General features: G+C 31.4%; 1 protein-coding gene across 1 annotated transcript in view; it reads left to right on the plus strand.

The window, feature by feature from the left end:
- Imp (IGF-II mRNA-binding protein) overlaps window positions 1-18,670 on the plus strand; it is a gene marked incomplete in the record, with an annotated part of 198,720 nt that overhangs the window by 163,838 nt on the left and 16,212 nt on the right.

The raw sequence follows: 18,670 nt of genomic DNA on the forward strand, positions 1-18,670 counted from the left end.
AAGTTTGTGAAGTTCCTCTACAGTAGTATACAGCCTTTACTATAGAATAATATATTCAATGATAATATTTGGTGTACCACATGGGTTTAATTCCAGTGCTCAATGAATTATCACTTACACCCATCGATATCTAAAATCGACTATCATGTTCCTCGTTTCAAACAGGACGAAGTTTTTTTCCTACGCCCCCCCCCTCTCTCTCTCTCTCTTTAGCGCCGAATTCTTCAACAAATTGTAGCTTAGAATAGTGACCCTTTTTACAAGACAGCTTAAGCTGTTTTGGATTGGGGCTACCTGCGGCCGGTAAACCGGACTTGTGTGTGAACCGCTGAAAAAAAGTCAAGCGACACCTTCTCTCCTGCGACAGTCATTTTTAGAGGGTAGGGCTTTTCAGGAAAGGGGGGAAGTTTGTTATTGTCTATAGTCCACGGCTTCCGGGGAGATTGTGTTTGCCCCGTGTGGGGAGGGGATGAGGAGGAGAGAAAAAAAACTACAATAACAAACGTGGAACAGAAATCGATTGGCCTCGAACCATGGCAATGAAAGAGTAAGGGATGGTAAAACAGCTGATGTTATCCATCAGTTCTAACAAATAAATGAACTAAATAAAAATAAATTTATTTTGTTTGTTTCATTGCCGATATTGTTTCATTAAAGATCTATCTATATACGGAACTAACTTTCAAATGAGCTTCTAGAATGTTCGGGGGTATACAGCCTTCAAGTTATATACAAAGTAAAACTTTTGAGACAGCCTCTCCCAATTCTTCAATAATACTTTTAAAAAATATGACTGTTTTTGTTTATTAAATAATGTTTAATTTTGAGTTCTCTCTTCTGAATAAATAGAGGATTTTAATAGCTTCAAACCATTTCTGTATTAATATATTTTTCTTTTAGTAAATAAATATTTTTTTTGTCATACGCACATAAAGTTTTTAAAATAGATTTCTCCTGGATTAATGGAGCATTTTAATAGTCATAAACTTTCTCTGGATGTTACCGAACGTTTTGAAAAAAAAAGTGTAGCAATCAATAAAGAATATTCGGAGATGATATACAAGGAATAAACATTTAAAATTGTATTAATATAGATTGAGTAGGCTCTCTTACTCAATCTAAATAAATAAAAATTAGAATCACTAAGAAAATTAATATAAAAATCGGATTATATTCATCTTTATTTTCGCGAAAATTTAAATTTAGGCTAATTTACTTCAATGATGTTGATTTATTTTTCTAAACAAGAAATAGTTTAAAGCATGTAAGTCCGCAGAGATGCTTAAAATATTTTAGAAATTAGGTAGTAATTGTGATGAATTTTTTTTGTTTTGTTTTTTCGCATTTTCGTTTTTAACGATATAGGGAGTTTTGTGAGACTTGCTCATAAAGTTATAAAAAATAAAGGTTGAGACTATTTACTTCTAAAGATGTAGGCCAAGGAACAAAACGCCTATTTTAGCGATACTCCTTATCTAGTAGGAACTGAACAAGGCGCAAGTAGGTCATGTAGCTTTAACATACTTTGTTCCTTCAAGCTCTCAAATTATCTCTCAAAGCATTCCTAAGTTTTTCGCCCAAAAACCTTTCATGTCTCTTGACTATAATTACATAGCTAACACTTATTCATTTAAGAATTACGTAAAGGTATTTTTATGAAATAATAATTTTAGAATAATCTCTTTCAATTAAATATTTGGAATGATTAAAAATTATTTTATAAACAGGAGGGAAATATATGTTTTCGTAACTCAAAAAAAAGCATTGCGTAAAACATTTTTCGTCCGATTTTACTAACATAGGTTTTTAAATATGGCTTATAAAATTACAATATGATTTTCAGAAATTTCTCATATTAAGTGTTCTCAACATCGTTATATTTTATCATGTATGAACTATCGTTAAAAAATTAATAATGAAAGAGAAACTTATATGCAGTTGCATTAGAAATTTTTACAATTTTAATAAACGTAGTTTCCTTAAGAAAGACTGGTACATATATGTTTTACAATCCCTGGCATAAGTTTGACTTTTTTTTTCATATATTTCTTTTGAAATTCAAACGATGACTTGCGGTAAATAAGTTGTTCGTTCGCCAGTTGTTTGTTAGAGTTGGTTTTGAGTGATAAAAGGGCGTTGACTTGAACTCACTGTTCATTGACACCCGGCTCCCTACTCTCCACTGAGAACATCTTCTCTTCCTTCTGTCTACCTCTATGGAACTCTATGACCGATTTGAAGCTATGAATCGATTTTATATCGAAAATTTTAGAGCTATGTTCAATTGGATCGGGCATAGGAAGCGACCACCTTGAACTTTGACTGCTTGCTTCCGGTCCCAAATAGATTCTCCCTTCTCCTAACCAGGGAATGAATCATCTATTACAATTTTATTTTGGTGATTCACTTATTTATACTCTTTCTAGTGCTATGAATCTATTTTAATTTTAATTAAATTAATATTTGATTACACATAAATAGTAAAAATAAAGCAAGAAAACCTAAATATATTTTGTCGTCCTCACTTTTTTGTTTTTAACCCCCCTTTTTTTTAAATCGATTGCTAGAATTCGAATTTTATTTAATTGGTAATTAACTATATTTCAAGGGTAGTGATTGGTCGTTTAAGAATAAAATAAAAGTGTATCCCTGGACAGCGCAAGTATTCGGCGGAATCTGATAAAATTTAAGCTGTCTATTTTGCACTTATCTTCATTCTTCTTCTGAATGGACCAGGTCGGACGAGCCGTTATCGAAATATATATTGATGGCCGAGGATAATACGTTCATACTTTTGTACATTTCTTAAAGTATTTACAAGTATTTGATTAACGGTTTGATGCCCCGAGATATATATATATATATATATTTACCTTAGCTACTGAGAAAGTAAAAATATCCGTTTTAACGAACCTTAAAAGGGAAAATATTTATTTAATAAATTTGTTGATAATATAGACCACACGTTAATTACTGAGAGGATTAATGGCTTCGAAACGTGTGTTTTACCCTTTTGATAAAGAATTTCATACGAGGTAGCCATTCATAAACGATACAGCAATAAATTGACATGGAAAAAATCGATTGTAGACTAGACAGTATTGAGATAAGGCGTCACTATCTAGAAACAATTCTTTTCATATTTTAATTGATTCTGTTCGCTTATTCAAACATGCCATTTATGCTAGGGCTGTGACGTCACGGGAGGTCTCTTTTCTTTAAATAATTTCTTCTTAACGGTTTGTTTATCTGTTGCTCTTTTTATATAAGCTCTAATATTGTTATTATCATTATCGATTAACGACTGTTTTAATTATTACTAAATTATAGGCAAATGCCTAAGTAATGGATTAAATCTTAAAAATAAACGTTTAAATAGTCAGTGCATAACCTAGGAGACATTCTTTTTCCTTTCTTAATTTATTCCTCTCACTTTTTCAAACTTCATTTATATGTAGTGGAAGACGTCACAGGAGGTCCAATTCCCTAATTAATCTTTGACTCAACTTTTTTTTTTTCTTTCAGTTAACTCTAATATTATTTACTTCTTACCAAGGAGATGATAAGAATTGTAATGATGTTTTTGTAATATTCGAAAATTACACTTCCTTCCATTCAGTATCGTAGTTAGTTTTTATTTTCACTAATTATTAAGTTACAGATTTAGTTGATAAAAAAAAATGTCAGATTGCGTTGGCAACCAGAGTGGAACATCCCCCAATTTAATAATTTATTTAAAAAATCAGATGCAACTTGAAAATAAGTGCAAGGCCAAAAATGCTAGTAGGGAAGGAATACATATTGAAATACCACGTGTTAATCTAAAAGGATTTGATATTTAATATTTGTAGGTAAGTTATTTATTTGGTTTCCTTGACTGATAATAAAGATTGTAAATAGTTCATGTCGTCACGGTTACCTAGCAACCCAAATAGTATAATTTAGGTTTCATGACGTGCTTCCACCCCCATCCTTACAAGTATTGTTTTCACTTGCTCCTGTTTATTTATTACAGTGACATACTTACATCCCTCCCATCAGGTGATTCCATTTGAGGTTTGGTTTGATCTGTTTGTTCACTCGGGCACAACAATGGCCAAGTCCCACTTTATTCGTTACAACCGGTTCCTCCCGGATCCGGAACCCTAATCAAGATTATCACATAATCGAATAATGCCGAACAAAGAAGAAGGAAAAAAAAAGATGAAAAGGCTCGACTCCCGTATATGGTGAAATATTCGTTAGGAGCTATGGACTGCACACAGTGCTCCACTCATTAAATGGATGCAGTTATGAAAACACTTGACCCCGAGCAGCGTCACTTTCGCTGTGCAGCTGCCGCGTGTATACGCCTACAGAAAATGTATTTTAATTTTATTTTTTCGATGAGCTCCACTATATCGTTCTGTTTATTACAGTCTACAAACCCCTTTTATCAAGTATTATAGAAATTCTAGTAAACCGTTCAGCAATAACCCACAAAAAAAGTGGAATTTAGTTCTAAAAGTGGAATTTAGTTGAGAGCTATGAGGAATAAAAATATTATTGATTGTAAGAAGCTGGTAGCTGGTCCGGGTGACGCGGTCTAGAAAGGTACACAAATATTAGAAAACAAAATATTTTCATGAAAAGTCCCACTATGACAAAATTATCCAGTAAAAATAAATGATCTATTTTTGGTGACTTTTTTATCAATATCTGCCAGCAGATTTTTAAAAAACGTAGCAATAATTCATGTTAGTTTTATTAGTTCTAAACTTTAAATTGATTCTTCTTTCAATAAGATATATTTTTATCTTTTTGTTTTTCTTCTATCTATCTATAACTCGAGAAATAAAAATTTTACCTCGTTTTCATTGTGGAATATATATTTTATGTTTTAATGTATCAAGTGCCCTAAAAATGAATAATATACAATAAGACCGATGAATATATCATATGTGATAAAATTTCAATTTCATTGAAATCACATAATTTTTTTTTACTTTAATATACTTATGGTCTTGAAGAGCACTGTTTTTTGTTAGCAAGGAGTGGTCCTTTTCTTTTGATTTTTCATGAAGTTTGTTTAATTGGAAATAAAACAACAAAATCCGATCTGCATGTTAAATAAAGAGTTTGTTAAAAACTTTACTTCAATATTGAGTTTTGTTTTTTGTCGAGGCTAAAAATCATTCTACTTAAGCCCGGAGAACCACAGATATAGAATTCTTTTAATCACTTTACCAAAAGCCATAATGATATTTCAAAATGCTTCGGAAGCTTTAAATAATCCAGAAGATATGCCATCCGAATGAAATATGTTTACGAATTAATTTCGTATTTGTTGTGTTAATTTTATAAAAAAAAAAAAAAAAAAAAAAAAAAAAAAGCTTTTCAAACAACATAACTACAGATGAATTATGTCTTTGATGCTGTTTTTTCATGAGCTATTCATGTTTTAACATGTCTCCTCTTTGGAAAGTCCTTAGGCAATTCGATGCACTCCGATAGTTACGATAAATCGATACTTCCAGATATCGAACGACGGCGGGAGCCCGGTAAACAAGTCCCAGCGATCGATTGTCTTCGAGCCAACTCGTAAAGGTCGGATGTCTTTGAACCGGCTTGAAATAGCTCTCCTTCTTCAGACCACTCTTATACATTGTCATACTCCTCAGGGATGAAATGTACTAAAATAGAATATCTTGACAAATATTATCACTTGGTTACTTACCTCAAAATCTCTATAGTTAATTTTTTTTAATGCTGTCAAAACTCAACGAGTCGAAGTTCAAGGGAGGTCGATTTTATTTTGAGTTCTGAAGTTGAATAAAAATCTATTTTGAGCCGTCGAGTTTTCTTTGTGATACATACCATTCCGGGTTTACAGTCTTGTCTCTTGTCGCAAGTCTTGATTGTCTGTAAGTGCTTGGTTAATAAAAAAACAATTAATGTCGATATAAACACATTGTGTGTTTCAGAGAAACAATTGTGCAGATATTGAATTATCAACGATTGTTGGAAATTATTTTCGGTTTGTAATATCATTTAAAAAACAAAATACAATAAAAGGGAACGTTAATATAGGCAGAAAACCTGGTTAATGACAAAATTTAATTGAAATCGTCCTAGGTTTTATTGAATTTGTGACTATTTATTGACTATAATGGAGATCAGCCACAAACACTTGCATGCTAAAAACTGATAGTCCAATCGTTAAAAGAGTGACGTATAAAAAACTCACAAGATAAACCATGTTGGTTTAAATCTCTAATTTTAAGATAGGGGGCATGTGCAGAAACCTGTAAATACAAACCATCATTGGCGTCATCTATCTAAAGTGTGATATTCGTGAGAACTTACTAAGTCTAACTTACTAACTACCAGTTACTAAGTCCCAAGAGTTTAAAGGTTCATTTTTTCATATCGCATTCATTTCCAATTATATAGTCTCATATTCGAGTTAGGAATTCAATTTTATCTATAAATCCATAGAGGTACAAAGTGGGATAATTTTTCGACTTACTGAGATTTGAGGTATGGAAAATCCTTTTTTTTTTTTTTTCTTTCGAGGCAATTAAGACTTTCTATCATCACTTGAGCTTGATGACTGAAGAAGGAAAACAACTGGAAGCAGGAGGTAATGAAGGCTGTGAGGGGTCCTCGAGTGGTTCCTAAACCTCTTCACAGATCCTTTACCCCAAGAACAACCGCCCTATCGAGGAGGCTTTTGATGGCTCCTATATATAGTAATATTAGTTTATACGGAGATTTATTCAAGCGAAGTTATAAACCACAATTTCTACTCAGTAATATCAATCTAGTTTAAGTTTCTGTATGTAATTAAGATAAGCTGACCTAATGTTTAAATAGATGTTTCATTATATTTTGTTTCCATTATTTTTATGAATTTTCTTCCATTTTTACTTCTAAATGTTGATAATCGTTCGTCAATAATTTATAAATCTATTCTGACTCTCTAAACATGTTATTTTTAAACGACATATTTAAAAAAGTGTTAATTGCAGTTAGGCTGTGACGTCATGGGAAGTCGCATCGCTTCAGTCCGTTTTTTTCTTAACTACTTTTTTGTTGTTCTTTGTAAACTCTAATATTATATACTTTTACTTAAGTATGTGATTTTTTAATTAATGATAACTAAGGAACAATGTTCAGATGAAGGAAATAGTCTAAAATACCTTGTTTATTTTTTCCTAAATAATAATAAACCTAACCTCACTTCACTGAACCACATCCAACAAGATCAGTTTTACGGATATCTTTTTGTGCCTAGGTATGGATTTAAAACTTATTATTAACAAATCGAATTTATTCGAACAAACTGTTCGGAAAACCATAAGATGTTTTCAGTAAAAAAAATAACTCACTTTTATAATAATAATTTCCTTATTTACTTTCGGTTAGTGTAATACACTGATGTATATTAACTTCATTATTTTTACATAATAATTATATCATCAATTTCATGAATTCTCACATGACCTCAAAGAGAAATCTACTAAAACAATTACAAAGAAGTTAGATTTCAAGGCTTTAAAGATCTCACAAGATTGTTTGTGTTATGATAATGGAATTATGAAAGTAATTTACTGTATCTTATTTAGTATTTTCCTCATCCAAAGAGAGTTAATTTTTTTTTTTAATGATCATTTGATATTTGTATCATGGCGTAGTGTTCAGATCATCATTAGATAACTTTCAGATTATTATTCATGTATTACTGAGCTATGATGATAATCATATTTAAACTTTTGCGGTTTCCACCAGAGGAATTTATTTTCTAGGATGGTTTGAAAGCGTCTGAGCTCAGTTTTTATAAATGGTTCTTAAATAAGATTTTATTTATAGGTTTAGCTATATTTTTTTGGCTTGTCTTCCATCGAAGACCTACACTACTGACCCAGATGGGAATCAAACCTGCAGGGCTCTGAATCAAGAACTCTGAGCCCTAACCTGTTGAACTATCAATTTTTTTTTCTTATTTTAGAATCTGAAAGGTTCGATGACTCCCAAAATCCATTCATACTACACACTCCCACTTTTCGATTGTTTACTTCTTCCTTTATATACTTTACTAGTAATTCTGTTGTTATCAATCCTAATAACTATTCATATTTGTTTTAACCTCGCCATTCTCAATTTTTCAATGTGTAGTTCCGTAATTTTCCAGGGAATTTATATCCACTTCTGTTCCAAATCATTTTAAAAACCTGTGTAAGACATATATAATTAAGGTTTTTGGAATATGGCGTCAAAATATTTCTGAATACATGGATTATTGAGCTATGATGATAATTATATTTAAACTTTTGCGGTTTCCACCAGAGGAATTAATTTCCTAAGATGGCTTAAAAGCGTCTGAGCTCAGTTTCCATAAATTCATCTTAGGCAATTTATAAATTCAGAGTATTTGGCCCTATATTGTTTCTTACTGTAGATAATTAACCTCTGTTCACTTAAAGATTCGATGCCAACTCACAAAACTCTATTTGTATAGTCAAAATCCATTTCATTCATTTAAATTGAGAATGTAGTAATGCATCGTAAACAGCAAAAAATTAAATTAGCTGATATTATGTATAAATGTGCTAAAAACTGGGTGTTAAAACATTGCAATATCTATTTGTGTATGGATATATTAGTATATACCTTATTGTGTTAAGAGATGTAAAGGGCGGCATATGTGGCATCTTAATTGGGCGCCAAAATCCTACGCTACACCACTAATCCATTCACAATACTCTACATACGTTTTGGACGTTTTCTTGTCCTTTTAGCAATTACTTTTTTTATGATGTTATAGTGCTTTCCTATTACGTTTCAAGGTTGTTTTTTTTTTCCAAGTTATAAAGCTGAAAAATCAAAGATCTTATATAAATTTATTATTGTCTTCGGCTTGTTGGAAAACTGATTTTGGTCCTCTCTATTAGATGAGAGCAAAATAGAAAATAGTAATTTTGCTGGTGAGTATTATGACCGATTAAAGGAAGAGCTAACTGTAAGAAGCCAATGGAGGTAAGGAAATGGGTGTGTGCCGGGAGCCACGTGGAGAGGCGCGCAGTGCTGCCATGGAAGGGAAAAAAGCTAAATTCCCTAAGAGTGGCGGTGAGGTCGTTCAACCTGGGCCACGCCTGTATCGACCCCCCCTCCCCGTACGGCGGCCCCCTCATTCATGTAGCTTATTTGTCTGAAAAGCTACGGAAATCTCTATATTGATTCTTCTAGGCTCTCTTCCTGGCGGCTTGAGTCGCCGTGCGTGTGCGCCGACGCTCCCTAGCGGCGACCTTGAATAATGGATCCGGAGTGCGTAAGTTCTTTGCTCCGCGACGGTACGCTAACCTGTGACAGCGTAGTACTGGCTACCGGCTCTCTAGGAACGGAAACGTTACTTATAGTTTTAGTAAAATCTATACCTAGCAACAACTTAATTTTAAGTTATTGCTTGAACTTGAACTCCGGTATCAATTGCACGATAAACGCACAGTTTGGGCTGAGCATATATATATATATTTTTTTTTTCATTTTACTTATTTTAATCTGTTCAGTCTAACAGATTCTTTAATTGGTACCTTGGAGTTAAAACTGTAGATTTTCACATTTGATATCTATAAATATATATTGAATCTATTTATATTGATATTCTCGGAAGTTCATGATGTATACGAATATCGCTGAGAAAGAGAAATTCTAGTTAGTTAATCATTTATCTAAGGTGGTAGGATTTGTAGAGCATTTGCTGATTTATGGCTCGATCCCAGTTAAAAATACACGTTAAAAGAATGATTCCTACTGCATCTTGATTATTCCTGATGTTTATTTAGACAATAATAGACGTCTAGACTCACTTGCAAGAACAAGAGGATTTTTGACCAAATATATCTTGAATCGTCTTCTTAGTCTCAAATTGGTTATAGGTGTTTTCGTAGATGTCTGTCCATTTTCTTATATCAAGTATCGATACTTCGGCCTTTGTCTTTTTATTGTCTTGATATCTTCGAGAAAAATTTTTTTCCTATAAGCTACAGACGGTACTCTTTATAAGGTGACTCAGTTATTTGTTCATGCCTTAATAAACTGTAGTAAATATTTAACCTCTTTCGAGTTGAAGCGACTTGTTTGTCAGATGTCGCTCATTTTTATCGTTTTTTTTTCCCCGAAAATAATAGTTGTTTGTACTGAATCAAACCAAGATCGAAGATGATTCTTGTCTCACATATTACTTTTTTCTATTAAGCATTAATGAAACAGTTGAAACTCAACTCTTTTCTAAACTGTAATGGGGTGGAGAGGAGGGGGGGGGGGAATTACGTCCTTATAACCTCATCACCTCGGATAAAATTAACGTGAATATTTTTTTTTTTAAATCAACTAGAGAACATTTTCCACGTTACTGTCTTGTAAATTTTATTTCTAAATTGATATAATCACCTAAAGTCAGCTAATAATTATCTTTAAATCAATAAATTCAAGAGGGTACAGGTTATACTTAAGAATTTTAGTTGAAAGTGAGTAGCATGTTGTTTCTGCATTGTGTGCTATAGTAAATAAATCAGCAAATTTTTATTGATAAAGTTATCTGTGGAATTCATTCCTCATTTTCGGGTTATTATTTTAACATAACTAGCAGTTCATCGAGTTAACAGTAGATACGATTATGCAACTTTGACGAAGGGTCGAAAAGAAGCATATAAATCTCGATATAAAAATCGATAGCTGCACTATCATCATTCGTACCTACCAATGACTCAAAGAGCATTGAGACACCAGTGAGTCAAAGCTCAGGAATGACTCATTCAAAAGGCAGCTGATGAGACTCCTTATTAGGAATATCAGAATCATAAGTGAAGCTTTGGTCATTGTACTTCTTTGGTACAGGAACCTATGTCTGACAAATCTTCGCCATTATTTTTTTGCCCTCGAAACGTAGTCATTTCTCTTCTGATATGTTGTAAGTGGGCTAAGGTAGTGTACTCCTTAAGCAATTTAACTGCTAACCAGCAGTAAGAAAGAGTTAGCTGTATAACTGTTACTTTACTGAGTTACTGAACTTTGGACCTGTTACCGATTTTCATAAGTAACAGTTACGAGTATTTCAATAAGTTTTATTTATCTACTTGGCTACCTGATGATTATTACTTAATATTGCTTCTATTTGGCATCGATACTGTGCATTCAGTACTTATTTGAAACTGGGTTGGTCTTTCCTAAAACTGTAAAATACTGGTTTATGACATCACTACTCTAAAGTGTATTCCTTGAAATGAGTACTCATAAAACCTTTTGGAAAATTGACCTCTCACGATAGCGTTACTAATCTATCTTGAGCGTTATAACCTCTTTTAGTAAAGTTTTTGCCGTATTATTTGCTGTTTAATTTAGATTCATTAATATAGAAGTTTTCAATTTCAGGGTTTTTAATTTATTGGGGGGAGGTTCCTGGTACCCCCCAATTGAAGTTATATTATTGGCTGAATATAACACTTATCCTAATATGTAATATGTAGGAGCTGATCTGAAAACATTTTTTTACAAAACTTAAAATTTTGAATTTTCAGATTAAAAAAAAATTAACTTAAAAATTCGAGCCGATTTCTTTTTACAGCAAATCCATCAATTATTCATTATATTATTATTATATTACATATTATTCATACTCACTGATGTATTTCCAAATGTATCTGATATATTAGTTTATTAATGAAATTGATTTTTTTCGTAAGTACCACGGGGCATAAGGCAGTGGTTTTTGAAGGTATCTCTTTTATTGCATTGGAAATGACTTTGAATACAGATTTTAGGTGTGGAATGTTTTTTAGACACACCGGCAGCATTTTTTTTTTAATATATTTTATTCTGTATTAAATAAAATAAATTTAAAAAAAACCTTTTTTCCAATGACAATATAGTGAGAATTGAGTTTTTTTTTTAATGACCCGGTTACTTAAGTTTACGAAATTAATTTCTATTTTTGAAATTCTGATCTTTTAAGTAACTGTCAGTTATTCAAACATTCTTCGTAAAGCTTAGAACTTAGTACATTTTATTTTTTATTTTCTATGTGTTAGGCCGATTTTATTATAATATTTTTTCTTTTAGTCCTTAGTCAATATAACAATCGCTTAGTTATCTGTCAGTTATCGTGAAGTATGTTCATGTCTCAGATAAACGTAGATAAGAATTCCTTTTCTATCAGGGAGCTTTGAGCGTTCTATTCTTATTAGTAATAAAGATAACCAATATCAGCATAATGATAAAATGCGGTTGTAGGCTTTTTTTATTTTATACTTCTTTGGATTATATTTCTATGTGGAATATATTTATAACTAATAAGTCCCTCTCTTAGTATTTATTTTTGCAGCTCCTTTAAGATTTCTCTATTGAAAACTAAAAGTATCTATTGCATTTACGATAAATAAATAAAAAAGTCATAAGAGCTTGTAGAAAAAATATATGTTAAATTCAAGTTTCTCTGACGTCTGCTGCCTATATTTAGATTTTGTGTCGTCAATACTAAGGTCTTGTAAGGTATGAGAATTGTAAATGCTACTCTCACCATTAAACGAGTATGTGAAATCTTTATTACTTCAGAGTATATATTTTTCCGTATAAGTATTAAAAGAAAACGAAACACGTTTATATTATTCAATTAAAATAAATTATATTCATAAAATTCCAACGCTCTTTATATTGACTTCATCTGTCTAACGTTTCGGCCTACCTGGCCATCATCAAGGACTATCCATTAAATAACAGTTTTATTATTAACAATTTTTAAAAATATTATCAATTATAAATTAGACTACATTAGATTTGATTTCACAACCTTGCATCAACTCTTTAAAAAATGCAGGCTATTCTGCACGGGTCTAATATAATGCAGTCAAAATTAACCTATCAAACAACCAACCAATAAGATAATACATATTTATTTATTAATATTTTGTCTTATTTTATGTTTGATTGTCTATATTTGTCTCTAACAACAATATCATTTAACCTTCCTCACAATTAGGTCAGGCACATTATCACTTTATTACAAACTATATTTTGGACTATTTTCTTGGTTCTTATATTATTAAAAATTCTATCAAACTTAGTTATAAATAGGAACAGAAAATTTAACCATATTATTCACAAATTAATTTTACTTGAAATTTCTGCATAATGTCAGTTTCAATTAATTTTGCATGTTTTAAAATTAACTGTATAATTAATATTTTTTTGATTTATGAATAGAAAAATTATTTCTCTTTTAAAAGTATTATTTTCTCAGTGCGAAATTATTGTATTGGTAAAATCAATTCATTTTGATGCATGCTGCACCAGCACTGTTTTCGTTCATAGTGGGTTTTACAGCTTTTTTTTTTTTATATACAAAATCTACGACTTCCGTGAAAAAAATATAGGTTATAATGCACTAAGAAATAAATCATATTTTTCTGAATATGTACTCGAATGCGTTTTCTCTATTTATAATTTGTGCTAGCTCTTGTAATAACTTCGTAGTTGTTAATCTTGCGTCGCGGTATTCCCGCAACCCATTACGTTCTTCTACATTAAATAATATTAAATTTATGTCGTAATAGTCTGTGGTTTTATAGCTCGTCATTATGAATGCTCGTTGGATTAGTAGGATTGGATAGTGTAAACGTCTTCAAGGTGTTCATTTTCATCTCAACAGCAGATCCGATGCAGTCTTGCTTACGTTGTCAAAGCTTTGTACTTGCAACAGTTGGTCTGAAACAGCCATAAAATATAAATCAGTTTTAATTTTTTATCGGAACAATATAAACCATTTCTTCTATTATATTTTAGTTTGCTCCGAATAATGAAATTTGTATATACACTAAATACCACTCAGTAATAGAGGTTATAAAAATCAGACTTAATCACACATTAATGACTAATCATTTCTCAAGGGGACACCTTAATCATTAGTTTTAAAAGAATTAATGTCTCAATAAAGACTGAGTGAGTGTATAATTGTGAATTGGTGGGGAATAAAGCATTTTATTTGTATTTTTTTAGTTATTATAGTACGATTGTAATTACAACAACATAAATTTCATTTTGATTGACATTTTAATGGATCATAATAGAATTCTGTCAATATAATGAGCAAATAAAATTTAAATGTTCTTCATATTAACTAAATAATGCTATAGTAAACAATCTATTTGACAAAATATAAAATAAAACAAAATATTTCTGCTATTTTGATTTAAATGATTTTAAGTAATACATTATTATTAAAATTCTAACGTTGCTTTTTATCATTAAGTTTTGTAAAACTATTAATCATTGTATATTTGTCAAATATACAATATATAATTCGATCCATATCGCTACTTTGTTTGAACAGTTGCCCATTTAACAAAAAAATTTAAATGGATGTGTTCACAAGATAGTATAGTATAGACAATGGTTTCTTTCTCTACTGTGGTCCCTCTATATACTGTCAAGATTCTAGACTCTAGAAGTTGTCAAAGTAACTAGTTTTCGGTACCATCTAAAGTAAAGAATACCTGGGCCCTGTTTCATAATGAAAGCTAATAGTATTAGTTGATAGTACAAGTGTAGAAACTAGTGTGGTAATAATACTAAAACTTATTTTTTTCATGATAGGGATAACTATTAGTGATATTACAGGAATTAAAAAATACTAAAGTACATGTTACTATTGTACAAGTCTGTGTAATTGAATTAAGATAAATCTACAAGACTAATAGTATTAGTTTGTACTTTATTATGAAACAGGGCCCAGAAGTACAAAATACAATAATTTTTTTGTTGTCAAAACACTACTCAAGGAAAGCATTGGTATACATTATTCAATAAAAATATTGCAGAGGTATACTGAAAACAGAAATTAAGTGAAATCACAAAAGTCGTATATTGATATGACCCAATACCAAAAACGTTGTTTAGAAAAACAGACGCCAGAGAGAAGTGAAGATGCACAAATGGTGGACATGATTTCCCATATGAAATCATGAGGTTTTTATAGTGCATGAATATGGGACAGTGGTCCCGAAACGTTGTACAATTGTTAATGAATAAATATATAATAATTTATTTCAAATGATGGAAGTAATTAACCTCAAAAATTTTTAAAAGAAAAACAGACATTTGGTTTAAAATATTACGCTGCCTTTTTATTATTGTAAATACTATTTTCACCTTTCAGAATTGAAATGTCTAAAGAATAGGGATAATTCAAAACAGCAGCTTGAAGTACTAAATGGATTATCGGAAAAACGAAACTAAACATTTTTTGTTTTTCATATAATTGTTTAAAAATTACAATAATAATAAATTTCAATCGTCGAGTTTTTTCTAGTATTTTGCGAATTTTTTTTATTATTATTTCCCTCGCAAATTGGTCAAATTTTAATGTTTTAAAAATTTCTTATTTGGGATAATTTACCAATATTACACTCAAAAATATCTGATGTAGTTTAAAAAATATCGATTCATTAAAAAATGTATGAAAACAAAATATATGAATATCTTCATAAAAAAAAGTCATGGACGAGTATACTAGTATTGATTTATTCATATAATGAGGCGTTGTATTCCAATATTAGTCGAATCAATGTTTAATTGTTTTATAGTTTTGGTGCTAGACTGCTAAGAGATAAATGAATTTCTTACAAAAACAGCTATTCTTAGAAAAAATCATTTTTCCCTGTGATAATATAGTACCAAAAATTCAAATTAAATTAATAATCTGTTTTAATATAAAGCTGCCACTTCGGTGTTTTGTAATTGAGATTTAAATATTTATTGTAAATTTGAAATTATATATTTAATTCTTGTGCAATCTGTACCCTTCGTTGGTATTCAATTATATATATTTTATTTTAAAGCTTACTACGAATATTTTTTTTTTTGTTTTATTTAATTATAATGTTTTATTAGTTATATTAACTAATATATTATATGATATAAAAATGGTTTGGACTTTGAAACAAGAATGATTCATTGCTGATATGTTATCAATAGAAAAAAAAATATGACTCATTCCAAGAAAGAGAGAGACGGCCAGAAAAACCACGTGGCCGGTCTCTACGTCATTTGCTTACCCATTTCAGCGTCATTTATTACTCTACGAATAGCAGTTTATTAGTTTTGTGATCAATAGACGTTTTATAGCTGTTAATCAAGGTAATAAAATGCAATAGGGACAATTAGGGAGCGGGTAGTAAAGAGAGGGCATTTTCGTTGTGGTAGTGGGGAATGGCAACACTGGGCCCCGGCTCGGTGGAGGGGAGCAGTAGTGTCAGACCGAGCGCCTGGGCCTCCGCTTCGCCCCTTTCCTTTCTGTTTTTTCTCATCACATTTTCATAGAGTCACATCTTTCATCCTCAAATTTTTCTATAATAGACCGATATTAAAAATTGAAGGTCTCGGCAGCCCCGTACCCTAACCCCTAAAACCCGCGACAACCGACCAACAGGATGCGAAAAGCGAAGGCCCAGACCTAACCTCTACGGGTGACGCCCTTATTTTTCCCATCACGCGAACAAAAACTAGTTTCGGACACGTAGTATTTTAATTAATTATTTATTTTTTATCATTTTTTGAAATCCCCCACAACACATTATATATTGAGTTCAATTCACCGAACCATTTATGTCAATCTACACCCAATTCCTCATGTCCCAACGGAATTTCAACGGTCCTCGGCCAGGAAAGAAGAACTTTTTCAGGTTAGAAATGGGCATGTTATTATCATTTAAATTGTATCGATTGATACTTGTTGATCTGTCAGTTGTGTGCACGTTATCGCCTATTCATGCTAGCTCCATTCATGAAGTAAGTGGTTCATTTGTCAACCCCGCAGTGATATAAATATGAATTATTTCTATGTATGTTCTTATCAGTTGACCCATAGTTAATTTGTATATTTGTAATTAGGAGGGATAACTATGATAGGATGTGAGCAACAAGTGATAGTAATAACGGTTTGATATGGGATGGTGTGCCCTAGCGGCGGTGCGATAGACCGCATAGCGAAAAAATGTCTACGTCCTTGAGAGCAAGTGCCTTCTGTATAATAATTAGCTGCTACTTGCATGGGACCAAGTGCTGGGACCAGTTTTCTCCTATCCCTCTCTTCATACATGTCTCTTAACATTCCCCGCCGTCATAAATCATTTCTCCATTGAATAATGAAAGCCCTATAAGCTTGATAATGGTTATTTGATATGGAGCAAGGTTAACTAGGTCTTCCACCGCGCACCGGTTGATGTTTGAATGCTTACATTTCGTGACCTTAATTCCTAACAATATTGTCATAAGTTAACTTTTGAATACATCTTCAAATTTGATTGATGGGTTTATTCTCTGTTGATAGTTGAAGAGAACCAAAAAATGGTGCGATAAAAACACGTTAGTCATTACAAATTTTTGGTTCTCAAAACTGCCTACAGTTAACTAATGCATAAATATTCTTTAAGATTCACTCAAAACATAGCTTATAATAAAAAATTAAGTTAAAAGGTTTTGTAAATAGCCGATAAAATACCTAATGAATCATAATAAATGCTGATGTAATAATATTAAGTTTCATTGTATATTCCCTTAGTGAGTTAATTATTTTATAGAGATGCTTTTGAAGACAGTTAAGCAATATAATTAATAAACATTTTAAAATTAAAGTGTTTTACTATGTATTTATCCCATGTTTAATTCCTTTTTATTGTGTTACGTGTATTAATACGCCCGACCACCTGTTCCTCACCTGGTGCATGTTAAAATATTCCATGGGAAATTACAATTGTAAATAAGAAACTTTTTTGAGGGCTTCCTTGTTAAAAAAGTAAAATAGAGAAAAAATATGTTGAAGCCTGAAGATGATTCCTTCATCTCTGTACTTAAAGATACAGTTTATGCCTAAATTAATTATTCATGCTGGTCGTAGAATTAATTACGGAAATTTTAATTTCTTCGAGACCACGTGGAAACTCATTACTTTTTCACGCCTTGTCATTATTATTTAATATTGAAATGGAGAAGAGAAAAAATTATTCTTTCTTAGGATCATTATTTATTCGATGTTGATTTTTTTTTTGGTTTTAAACGTGAGAGCTAAGACTTAAGATTACACAACCGAAGCCCTCCAGCCCCCTTCCAATTATTTCTCCTCCTATGGAGTAGGGGAGAACCTTTTCAATGGCCCTTTTATTTAAAGACTGGTTTTGAAATTTCGGGACTGGGCAGGAACGAACAGTTGAGGTGGTTCAACAGGCGGTCTACATGCTCATGTCCCATTGCTCATATGAGAAAGGCAAATCGGTAAGTTTCTTTACCAATTTTGTTTTTCCAGTTTTCGTTATCGATGGATTTATAAAAAAAACAAAACCAATTCTTGAATTTCAAAGTGTTTGACTGGTCCCAAGTACGTATTTTCATTCATTTACATATCTATGCTTCACGTTGATGATGTTTTTAACCTTTTTTTCTTATTATATTTTCAACAAAAGCTATTGTTTTCTTCGAACAACAATGGTTACTCAGTTACAGAAAAGATTGTTGTTTTTTTATCTGATGCCGGAAGTTATACTATCAGCCATGACACGTCTATTATAACCGGTGTTTGCTATATATTTGTGTTTTTCTTAAAGTTTATTTATTATACTTCAATGATAAAAAAAAAAAAAAA

This window comes from Halyomorpha halys, unplaced genomic scaffold (assembly GCF_000696795.3).
Source record: "Halyomorpha halys isolate HHAL.00 unplaced genomic scaffold, Hhal_1.1 Scaffold1036.1, whole genome shotgun sequence".
In the NCBI taxonomy this organism is placed as follows: Eukaryota; Metazoa; Arthropoda; class Insecta; order Hemiptera; family Pentatomidae; genus Halyomorpha; species Halyomorpha halys.